Raw genomic sequence first — 12,479 nt, 5'->3', positions numbered from 1 at the left:
GCCTGCTTTCTTTTGGTTTGTTTTCCTCACTGACTGCAGAACAGGTTTACGTCTGCTTACAAAACAAATTGCCTTTCCGGCTTTACCTGTCGTGCCCATGTGCCATGCTTTTTAAGTACCATTGTAGTCTATCAGAACTCTTATACATATATTAGTGTCAAACTCACCAGATTTGTAGTAAGGCACAGGTACAGCCATCTGCACTGTGGCCTTTATCCCCTTCACTTGTGTATTGGGTGGAGCCACCAGGTAGATGAGTCCCCCCCACAGGTTCCACACTTGCATCATCTCTGAGTTAACAGGAAATCGCTCATGAACACACGGCGCTCTCTTCAGTTCTTCAGCATTTAGGCTGTCTGTTTGACAGCCTATCTGAACCTAAGGAAGACATGGAATATATGTTACCACTTTGTAAAGTATGTCTAAAGGACAGAATACTTTGTTATGTAGTTACATGTATGAGTCCAAGGATGTGTGGCTGGCAAGATAGATAGACACATAGAAGGAGTAGTAACTGTGTAATTTGATTCGTAAGTTAGCTGCATAGAATGCACATAGCAGTGTATGGGATATGAATAACTGATTATACGTTACAACAACAGGTAATTCTGAACAAATCATTTGATTAGACTAGAGGCATTCCATGAGTTCTGATATAAATATAAACAGCATTGGGGCTTTTAACAACACGTGTATCACTCCGCTTAACAGGTATTCTTATATCCTTTACGTACATGAACTCTATGTTTTAAGAGCAAGGAAATCCACTCTGCCAGGTAGCTGAGGCAAAAAAAACAGAGCAAAAGTACGCCTGCCACCCTGGCCCTCTATCTGCAGCCAGGAGGGTAAGTGCTGCAATAGACAACTTCCGGTATAATGGCGTTCCCCTGAGAGTAAAACAGCTTTCTACTAAAACCAGCTCACATCCAGGATGTGCAAAGGCAGGGACAGACATGTCTTACACCAACCACAGCTTGAGGGCATCTGCCATAAAGAAACTGTATGATGAGGGACTCATGGCAAGGGAGATTACGTCAGTTATAGGGCATAGGTTAAGTTGCTTTATATTAACATACAAATACTACAATGTGAATTGTAATTCATAATGAGTCTTGAAACGTAGAACATCTACATTAAAAAAAAAAAGATACTGGACACCATCCATGGAGAGACATGGAGCACAGTACTATCTGATCAAGGTGTTACCTCAGCGGAATCACATATGCCAACTGTCAACAGACTCTTATAAGACTGGTTACTGGTCTGACTTAACTGGTTGCACAGTAAATGGAACAATACAGATGAGTACATTATTCAAAGTAGCTGGCCTGTGGTAACATATAGATCTTCACAAAGTAGCAAGCTAGTGTACAGAAAAATGTTGCAGCAACTAGTCCACTCCCAGTTCAGATGCATAACCATTTCTGTTAGTGGAGATAAAATTAACTATTACATAAACAAGCAAATCTGTTGTCAAACATAAATGTTAAATAACAAATGGCGCTTCCTCTCATTTATACTACCTAATTGCCTTGATTTGTTATTAAGGGAATTTCTTTTTTAACCTAATCCATTTCTGCCTTGTATCTAAAGTTTCTCATTTGACCTTATAATTAATGTTTAAATTTTATTTTGGTGAACTGCACCTTCCATCCCTGGTTGACAATCGCTGCTGGCATGGCAATGTAGGTCTTCATACCAGGGGGCAGGTAGAGACCTGTACTGATCCACTCCTCCCCACCTGACACACACACACACACACACACACACACACACACACACACACACACACACACACACACTAATTGTATATCAGTTGTATATTAATACAATAAAAAAACCACAAAGGTTACTACAAAATATGTTCAGTTCTCTACAGAAATTATGTCAACAGAATAATCACTGGTCTGCAAAATCAATGTATTATTTGTAATTAGAATTCCAGCATTTGTCTACAAAAGAGGGCTTACCTGCTGTGTTAGCATTAATCTTGATTCTGTAGTTATAGACAACTGGCATCAAGGGTTCTTCCTTAATAAGGTAGGGCAAAAGGGCATCAGGATCTGGGCAAACCCTGTAGACTTCTGCCCCTAAACTAAGGAGTAAACGGTCCTTGGGACTCTTCACAGGGCTGCTGTCACACACCTTGAAAATGTATGATGATTGTTAATAAGAGGTTGTTCACAGTATTAAAGAATATGCAGCTACGAAAAAAAACATCAGACCCCATGCGGACATATTATGGTACTGTTTTTAGTATTGCTCCTACGGTACAATAATTTGTACTAGAGAGTGTGCTGATTATTATAACTTCAACTAATATCTCCAAGGTAACTCAATCTGTGGCAAATAGAATGTTTGCCTCACAAGACAGTGAATAGATAATACCTACCTGAAAAGGCAAAAACAAAGGAGACCTTTCTGCTTACCCACAAATTATTTACAATCGCATAATATAAAGCGATTCACAGCCCACCTGTGGCATGCCCGACTTCTTCAAGATGCCGCTAAGTGTGGAAACGACCTGTGTATAGGAGGAGCAGTCATGAGCCTTCATTTGCAAGTAGGTGACACAGTCCCCACCCAGTTTTTTTAGATATTCCTTCTCCTGCTCAGAAAGTTCTTCTCCCTGTGTGACATGACCAGCGAAGCGGCGTAGAAGGTGACGGAAGTGGTAGCCGTCTTTGATGGCCTGGCTAGGCTCCGGGGCCTTGTAGGATCCTTCACCGATTATCTTCTCCAGCAGGCTCAAGCCCATTTTGTTCAGGATCTTGTTTCCTGCAGACAAGACACTTGACACTTGACTTCTTCAATGTGTTGCACAGTTTAAACTCTTAGGGATAAGGTTTGACTGTCATGTTTGTGCAGATTTGTTACGTCATAAAACAATACATAGTCTACATTCTTTTTTTTTTTTAGATTTGCCTTCACCATTGTCTAGTCTGTCTTGTGTGTGAGTTATTAGTTCTGAAGTTTTCTTTTCAGTTCAGCTGTCTGTTATGTTTTTACTAGCTGCTCTGCTTGCTTTGTTGGTGTGCATGTTATCTCAATGGTAAAGCTAAGTTAGGCCTCTTCCTTTTTTTGTTTTAAGGTGCTACAGCCCTCCTCTTACAGTATGCTTTGGCCCAAGTAGTCCGAAAGTAGATGAAAGTGACAATAGGCCATTTCCCTGACCCAACGGGCCGTAACTGGTGTTAGAAAGGTTTATAGATGTTGTACACAATCTGAATAACTTTATTTAAACACTTCTGAGCCCTTTAATGTGCCATTTTACCTGATTTCTCTGTGCTTATTTAGTTGAGTTTAATTTTAATGTTATACATTGTCCATTACAAATGAAATAAATCTTAACGTGGTAGATTTTCATTATATTGAAAATGGCAGCAGCACATTGTCATACCTGTGAAATCTGTGATTGGGTTTTGCCCAGGGTGTGTCTGCGCCCAGTACCAGGCATGTCCCCCAATCAGCAGTCCTCCTCCCTCTGCCACAAAATGTTGTATGTCCTCCACATGTTTATCACTATAGGCGGTACACACAAATACACTCAGGCCTTCCCTGAAGTCTGTCTTCTCACACGTAAACTCTGACTTGCTGAAGAGGTTAAATGCTTGGTCAAGATCCGGGGCTACGCCGACAACCCCATTTTGGCCTTTCTCCAACCAATGAATGGCATTGTTCCAAAATGGAGCCAGTGTCTGTGATAAAGGTTTATCCAAGAAAGACAGTTTGTTAATCACAAAAAAACATTTGGCAGATTAAGCATGTGTAATAGACAAATAGATTAATCTAAACACTTAATCCCCATCCAAAACAGACATACCCATCTGCTTATTTTATCTAAATTATTTTTCTCAATGGAAAATCTACTATATAGATAGATACAGCAGATGGTGAACAAATCATGTGATAATTATCTGTGGCCCCGTGAGCGGTTTTGTAATGGTGGGGCCGGACTAGGACAGACCCAGTTTCGCATTGTCAGACCTATCTCCACAGAGCTGTGGAGTAAGGTATGGCTACTCCACAGATAATTTCTAGAATGGGAGAAAAAAAATCTCTGGGTTATTTGCATTTCTTTAAACCAGACCTTTAACGTTCAAGACACAGCAACAGTGGCTCTGCAAAATAGTCTCTGCAAGGAACTTGTTTTGATGGAATATTTGCACCCAAGTGAGAAAAAGTATCTGCCAATCCTTCCCAAAATGTCCCAGTTAGATAGTAAATGCCATAAACATAGTCTTTGTAAATCTTTACAGTCATTTACCTGAAGTACCTAACAGGCCTGCCTTATTGCACAATACAAATTTTCTTCAAAACTTGCAATTTTCAGCGTGTTGCTTGCTAGCTCAAAGTTTGTTTTTGTTTCCCATAGCAAAGGACTTTTCAGAACAGCAACACACACACCAGACATGACATCAGACGTGTGAGCCACGTGCTGGATTTTAACTTCAGTGGTGCTTTGTCATTGGACATTTGTGCTAGTCATGGATTGGCAATAGATAACACCCTGTTTGAGCATTAGGGGATTTTTAAGTGTACCTGGTCCGGAACAGCCTAGGCTAAAGAACTGACTTTGTGGTCGTATCATCAGATATGTGGCCGTAGAGGACATTTGGCTGACGAGGGGAAAAGAGCCATCACAATTATGAGTTGATTTAAACAGTTGGGGAGAGTTCCGAGACAGGACTGGCAAACACAAATATGTAAAGAAAGTGAACTGGGAACATCTGACTAAGAAGTATGTCTGCTGTCTGAGATCTAATGACTGGGAAGGCCTTAGCATGTGATTTACATGCTTTAAATACTAACCCATATTTCTGTTTATTTAATACAATCAATTATTATTTAATCATTCAAACCTCACCTCTCGTTTCAGAAGTCCTTCATGAGTAATCACAATGACTCGTCCCTGTCCATAAAGGGCTCCTGCCAAGAACACTCGTCCATCCTCGGTGGTACCTATTGGGAAGGCTAGCTGGCCATGGACCAGAAGCTCAGAAGCTACTACCCCATCCTGGAGGTCAAACTCGGACACCCCTTGCAGTAAGAACTCTAAGTCGTCCTCAAAATCCTTACTAATTCTGAATTTGAGAGGGGAGAAGAAATATGACAAAAATGACAGAAACACTGTATTATATACATATTCTGATTCTGTTTTCAAAAGGAGAAAACAGAAGTGAGACTAAAAGAGACAGTAGGAGAGGACAGTCACATTCTGCCTCTCTGTCTCCAGCCACATTTTCACGTTCCCAGGCCCCTGGATAGCCATTCTCTACATGTCCACCAGATGGCTTCTGACTTTTGTACCTCCGCCAGTCACCTAAATCTCCCATTGAGCCACTCCCTTCTGCCCTTCAATAACTCTTTCAGCTATTTCCATCAGCTGACCTTCCCCGTCTACTATTTCCATTCCCTCATTAGCCATGCCATGCCAGATTGTCCCTGTTCGATTGTTGTTTGATGGCTTTTCTTTCGACCCACCTGAATCTCTACCTGAACTTGGAATTAACAGCTCTAAACACTAAATGTTAGGCTGTGGTTAAATAGTCAAAAAGATTACACCTTATGTCTTTTGCTAACTACTTTTCCTTGACCTTGATGCGAATTGTAATGAGGTGAGGAAAGATGTGATGGAGAATGCATAAAAGCTTAAGTTAAGAAAAAACCTTGGTGTTAAGACATTTTGACTAAACTTGGCTACATAATTATGAGACTGTAGATTTTATTGTCATGGGTCTGATGTAGTAAAACTACAACATTCAAAAGATGGACTACAAAAAGCACATCTGGATACCTCACCCCAAGGGCTCTTACTGTGTTGCTTCATGCAGGCTCTCTATAAACGTGGACAACCATGTAAAAAAATATAACTTTTAACATGCTGTATATGAATGGTGCGTGACTTTATATGTTCCTGCCGCAAGGAATTGTAAGAGGGCATGTAGTCCAGAATATCCTGAGCAAAAGGAGATAACAAAGAAATCATTGAAGCTACTTACCTTAGCATTTAGAGAATTCTACCTAATCTTATCGAGGTTATCACTTAGATACTTCCGGGTAATTTCCCTCTGTTAGAAACCTACCTAGGCAAAAAGGACTATACAACTGCAGCTTTGCAACCCATCCTTACTGCTTTGCATCCCCTGACAAGGACATGAGGAGAAAAGGAAATTTCTCTTTTGGAAAGGGCTACAACTATTGTTTTCAGCCATGGTAACGACATTGCTCTTTTAGCTGGGCCACCACATCAAGACTGATATAGTATTTCAACAGGTATTGGCCTCTGAATTGTTTTCATGCATTAACAGTGACCAGAGGAAAATTTGTATTGACCTTTTGGAGACCTAATTACTTTTCCTGTCACGCCACCATGAGGTTGACAAGTTTTAGTGAAATGTCTTAACAACAATTGGATTGTAAGACATTTTGTACACATATCCATGGTGTCCAAAGTTAAATAATGACTTTGGTGCATCTCTGACTTTTCATCTACACGCCACAGTTTTTACTTATCCAGTAAAATATCTTAACCTGAAGGATTGACACATATTTTTGTACAGACATTCGTGATTCCCAGACTATGAACAAATCCTACTAAAGTCAGTGATCCCCTTTCTTTTTCCATAGCTCCACCATGAGATTGATATTTTAAAAAATACATCAACAACTATTGGATAGAGTGCCATTAAATGTGGTACGGACATTCCTACTCCAATCAGAATTAATTTAAATAACTTGGGTGACCAACTGACTTTTCCTTTAGTGCCTTCATCAGAAGAAAATTCTAATTTGTCCAATGCAATCGTATTATTAATAAATTCAACATAAATGAGATGAAGCTATTCAGATTAAAAAAATACAGTAAAATAATTAAGGAAAAAACTGTGACTAAAGGCCTGCAAAATGAATGAAGGTCCCATCAGGCTCACCTGTGCATTGTGTTCAATGCTTATTAGCATGCTAAAATGCTAAACCGACAAGATCATGGTAACCATTATACCGTCATTAGCATGTTATAAAACTAATGTAACATTTACCTCGAAGTCTAAATGCAGCCACAGTGATCTGATAGCATGGCTGCAAGATATTTGTATTTTGTTTTCTTGTTAAAATTATCCATATAAGTTGAACATAAAATTGATATTGGAGTTGTGTTGAAGTTTTAAGATTAAGATAAGAGAAGAGGTATACACTCACACTCTAGCCATCCAGGAGGATGGGATCTGAGGGTAGACAGGAAGGCACTCCACCTCCCCCTGATGTTTAGAGAAGTAGATCCCTGCCACACCAGAAACCTTATTCCCCTCAAACTGTAGCAGTGTGTTCTCCTTGGGGTGATTTGCAGCCCAGCTCCACGCCTGCCCCGCTATCAGCACTCCACCTCCAGCTTTTAGAAATGCCACCAGGTCCTTCACGTCAGGGCCCACGTTGTAAGCATCTGTCACATACACCCCTACCCCCAGATTGCTACTGAAGGTCCCCATAATGTTGACTTGGAAGCTGGATTTTCTGATGTTATCAACAACTGCCTTAATGTTTTCGTGGACCCCCACAGACAGGTTGTCAGATCCATCTCCTCTCAGCCAGGTCAGAGCGTTCTCTACCAGAGCAGGAAATGTGGTCAGGTAGCCCTCATGACCCAGAACCACAATCCTTCCACGGCCATACAGAGAGGCTGCCATCAGGACCTGGCCTTGGCTGTTCATTGCTAAAGGAAAGGCATGGTCTCCAATTAGCAACAGGTCACTGGGAACACAGGGGCTCTGAAAGTCCAGCTCTCTCAAGCCTCTCATAAGTGATATATAAGCCCCTTCATTGTGATTTTGGATGGGCTGGTTGGACATGGTGAGATGGAACAATGCTTTGAAGATCCAATGACAAGGAGGGAGGATGGCAAAAGAAACCTGAAATGAGTCAGATTTAAACAGTGCAAAAACAATGTTAGAACATTCTGAAACTTCAGCTTAAAAGAAAAAATGTATATAGGGTAAATTATGATTGACCTTACCAAAAGTCGGATTTTCATCACAAACAAAACCAACACAAAGCAGAAAGTTGAGTTTTTACCTGAAAGTTAAGTCGGCTTGTTGCTTGTATTACTACACTGTGTGAAACAGCTTGCCAAATAGCCAATCCTCCAATAACACTTCCTGACAGAAAAGAAGAGTGGACATAAATGAGTGCAAGAGCAGTATGGACTGTTTAAGGCAACAAAAGGTAAAGACAATTAGAGAAATGACCTCACTTAGAACAACCCAAAGACTTTGACTATGCATCTATAATGATATGGAAAAAAACAACACCCATGTGCCACACCCTGTTTACATAGCTAAACGCTTACTCATGTTAGTTGAGACAGACAAAAAACCTGGTTATGCAAGTATTAGGAATCTGTTCATCTATTCGGCCAATGGCAATATTTGTGATGATAATGCAATAATACATTGACTGTGAAATGTCACATTTGTGTATTAATTACTTAAAGAAATATTGAGGTGTTGTGTTGCACTAGAGAAATATAATGCTTTAATAATAATATATAAGACTTTGCAATAATGGTACACAAACGTGTTTTAATTTGTGTGGTCAAATAAGAATTATAGGGTCTGTCATCAGAAATGATCCCTTCTAAACAGCAACAAGTCACCAATGTATATTTGTACTAATTTGTTGTACCATATACTTTTTGATTTGGCTAAAAGCAAACAAGTCAACTGCTATTGCAAGGCTGCACTGGCATCAAGTCAGATATCAACCCAGACTTAAACTGCAAAGTAACCCCGTAATTTAGTTGAGGAGGCAAAGTACAACTTATGAAGGTCATATACCAAGTATCCAAACAAATAGCTTGTATTTGGCCATAGATGAAATACTGCAGATGTTTATGTGCTTTGTGGGACAACTGAGCCTTTGTGAGTCTGATCTATTTCTCAAATCATCAAAATGCGAAAGCCTTGGTTACAACGGGAACAGGACTTACTTTAGGCGTAGGTGGCGGCTCATGCCACTAACCTCTGCTAATAATACAAAGCAAATACATCTAAATAAGTTTGGTTCAAACAAAGAATTCAGTGGAAATACTGTTGGCATATTACTTCATCATGACATAAAAGCATAATATGTAGTTGGGCCCTGCTCTCCTACCCAGCTCAGAGCCACAGAGAGAGCGCAGCAGTTGTCGAGCAAGCTGGTGAGCAACAATAAGGAGCGCCAAACAAAGAGGTGAGTCACAGGATTAAACTTTTTGCAGTCACAAAGAGTGAGCGCCTCAGTCTCCTTCCCTCAATTAAACATTTTATTTTATTTTTTAACCAGATTGTTCTACAGCGGTTATGTTCTAAAGCACAAGTGAATACACACTTACCTGAGTGGAAAGATGCCGCATTGACAGGTGTCTTGCAAAGGCATTTTGGCCCTATCCCTGCCAGGATTTGCATCCCCTGGCCACGGAAGAAGCGGACAGCACGTGTGCACTCAGAGAAGCGGAGTTTAACTGCTGCACTTCGAATTCACCTCTTAAATGGAACAAATAGCGACGTGGAAGACTCAACTCAACATTTATCTAGGCATACATAAAAGTGTTTATTTGTCTGTTACATTAAGGTGATGTGTCAATTGTTTAATGCGTCCTTTAGTAGGCTATTGTGGATCAACTTCTTAGGGGAGGGGGTACACATTAGATCAAGTGAGAAAAACAACCTGATATTATGTGTTTCACTCTGTAACTCATACGGTAGGTGAACAAAGCAGTTAATTGAAAAGCCATATTAAACTAAATTAAATTAAAACAGAAATCACATTAGAGGGCAGGGAAGGACGGGTTAGCAAAGACGGGGCATCCTTGTCAGACCACACCCCCAGAGAATGGACTGATGGAAGTAGCCTAGATTAACGTAAAGAATGTTGTTCATAAACCTGCATGTGATGTCGATCAGTCTCCCTATGTAGGCCTACTGTAGCTAAGGTGCATTACACTACAAACTACAAACACTGTCAATGAATCCACAATACTAAATGACGCGTTAAACAATTCACACTTTGCCTTAATGTAACTGACAAATAAATGTATTTATTTAGATAAATGAGTTGCTATTTACTGTGGAAAACCTGCCATGCAAGACAATGGTTTTTTTCCTCAGTCTCAAGAGTGGTGGTTTGATCCCAGGCTCCTACGGCCACGTCAAAATGTCCCTGAGCAAGTAATGGGTTAAATGCAGTAATTCAATGTAGACTACTATGTGTGTGTGACAAATTAAGGAGAAGCATTATTTTTGTAAGTTAGAGTATGTATGGTGAGAGGGGATAATATTTTAGGCTATAGCCTACTTTGTTTTCCTAGAATAATGCTGAATATTATAGGCTACTTTTAAAAGAATGGACTCTAACTCTAAACTAATGTTAGAATGTTTGTGGGAAGACAGTTTCCTGGTTAAGGGTAGCTAAGTCTGTCTTCCATATGTGAATATGGTGTATTTAACCATGTATTTAACTCTAAAGTGTCCCTTACTACTCTTCTCATTTATTACAAAAAATGGACAAGTTAAAACAAATGAATTTTTGTTTTTATTTGTGTATTTTCCATTAACAGCAAAGGCAAATATCGTTGGAGTGAAATAAAAAAAATGTGTTTATCTTACAAAGTTTGACTGACTTGCTGTGTAATAATAAGATGGAGCTTTAGAGCAAATTATGTACCACAGTACCAGTGAAAGATGCAACTTGCTAATTCACACATCCAAATATCAGAGAATTCATGATGTTTTAACCCTAAATCAGAACCCTTTTTTTGGCTGCAGTATAATGCTTAATGCTTCACTATTTTTCAAACTCTTCAAAATACAAAGTATAACCCACTTAACTCAACTATGTAACTCATGTTTTTTCTTCAAATATTGCAATAAGTATAGTAAACAACAAAAAGGAAAAAAAGTCAATTCATTAAATTACCCACTAAATACTCAATGTCAAGAATGTGGTTATTGAACCTATCTCTCTGCCCTTTTAACCAGCTGTAGTCTGAAGTTCAGTCATACTGGACCATCGGGTGGTCAGTCCAGGGAGGCAGATTGGAGAGTTTCTCCTCAGTGACTGGTTCTATGGGCCAGCCCCAGGCCTTAAAGAATCCAGCTAGGTTCATCCCCACAGTCTGGGAGAAAGTCTCAGCATACAGATTCATCTTGCCATTATTGTCATTCGGAAAGTTGCTCATCTTGTGGTAGGCAGCAAAAACCTTCTTAAAGGCATCCCAGCCAAACTTATCCTGGAGCTACATGGAGAAAGAGGTAAAGGCAATGGTGAAAATTACCAGTGTTGTCTCTTGATCTTAAACGTTTCAGTCTTTTTAGGGTTCAAACCAGAAGGGGTAGAAACTATGCAAAACATGGTTCCAGGCTCGGCAGGAAATTGGTCATAACTCATTCACCATTTGCCCAATTGTTATATCTTGCTAGATATCTTCAGTCATTTGTTTGGGAATACAAATGCATGCAAAACATGCATCTCTAAACCTATTTGACAGAATTTCTCTAATTTTGGTGCACATGCTCTAGGGGTAAGTATTAACCAGTATCTGTTTCATTTTAATAGTGCATGTGGGTAGGAGTCAGTAACATATTGGATCATTAGTCAAATTCCCTTTGAGCAACCCTGATACATCTTAGTGGAGATCCTGAACATCAACATCAAGCCGAGCACAACTTCTCTTTAGACAGACGTCAGTATCAAATCTAGCAAAGAGGATCTTGGTGATTGGTGTGCACATGTCAAAGTGTCCTTTGGCTAGACAGACCAGTGCCTTAATTGGCCGCTCCATCGCCAATGGTGTTAAAGTGGTGTATGAATGGGTATATGAGAGGCCAATTACAGATAGCTTTGTCCATTATGGTAGAGAAGAACAATATTAATTAGTACTAGTTACTAAAAAGTATACCTGAAATTGTAGCCTGCTGCTGTATTTGATTTGTTTTGCCTTTGTAGGAGTGCAGTTGTGTTTAATTGCTGACTCAAATGTGATAACGTTTCTTTCGAGGGTGTAATATATAGTAATTCTCTCTCACCTGCATGTATGTCTCCAGGGCCACCCACATGTCCCAGTTGCTCAGTTTCTTGCCCCCTTTTGCATACCCCTCTGCTCGTTTGTTTCGTTCTTCCAAAGTCATAGCTGGATGAGCCTGCATTGAAAAAGGTGCAATGATGTGATCCCAGTGAATACTTTTCTCAACAAATGAATTGACTTTTGTGAGATCCTTTGATATCAAAACATGTCACAATACATTTTAAGGAATTCCCCCATTGTGGAATGAATAAAGTATTATCTAATCTAATCTTAAAACAAGTCTTTTCTAGCAATTGGTCTAAGCTGTTTTGTAAGAAAAAAAATGTAATCCACCTGTGCTCTGTTGATCCCCAGCACCTCTTCATGCACATACACCGACCACAGGTTGCATGTACACTCTGTGGTGTGTGGTGGGAACTCC

At 39.8% G+C, this 12,479-nt stretch overlaps 1 protein-coding gene across 1 annotated transcript in view; it reads right to left on the bottom strand.

Moving 5' to 3' along the window:
• Positions 1-12,479, bottom strand: part of zgc:162193 (TRPM8 channel-associated factor homolog) — a 42,004-nt gene that overhangs the window by 23,202 nt on the left and 6,323 nt on the right.

This window comes from Etheostoma cragini, chromosome 3 (assembly GCF_013103735.1).
Source record: "Etheostoma cragini isolate CJK2018 chromosome 3, CSU_Ecrag_1.0, whole genome shotgun sequence".
In the NCBI taxonomy this organism is placed as follows: domain Eukaryota; kingdom Metazoa; phylum Chordata; class Actinopteri; order Perciformes; family Percidae; genus Etheostoma; species Etheostoma cragini.
This window is presented reverse-complemented; position numbering and strand designations above follow the sequence as displayed.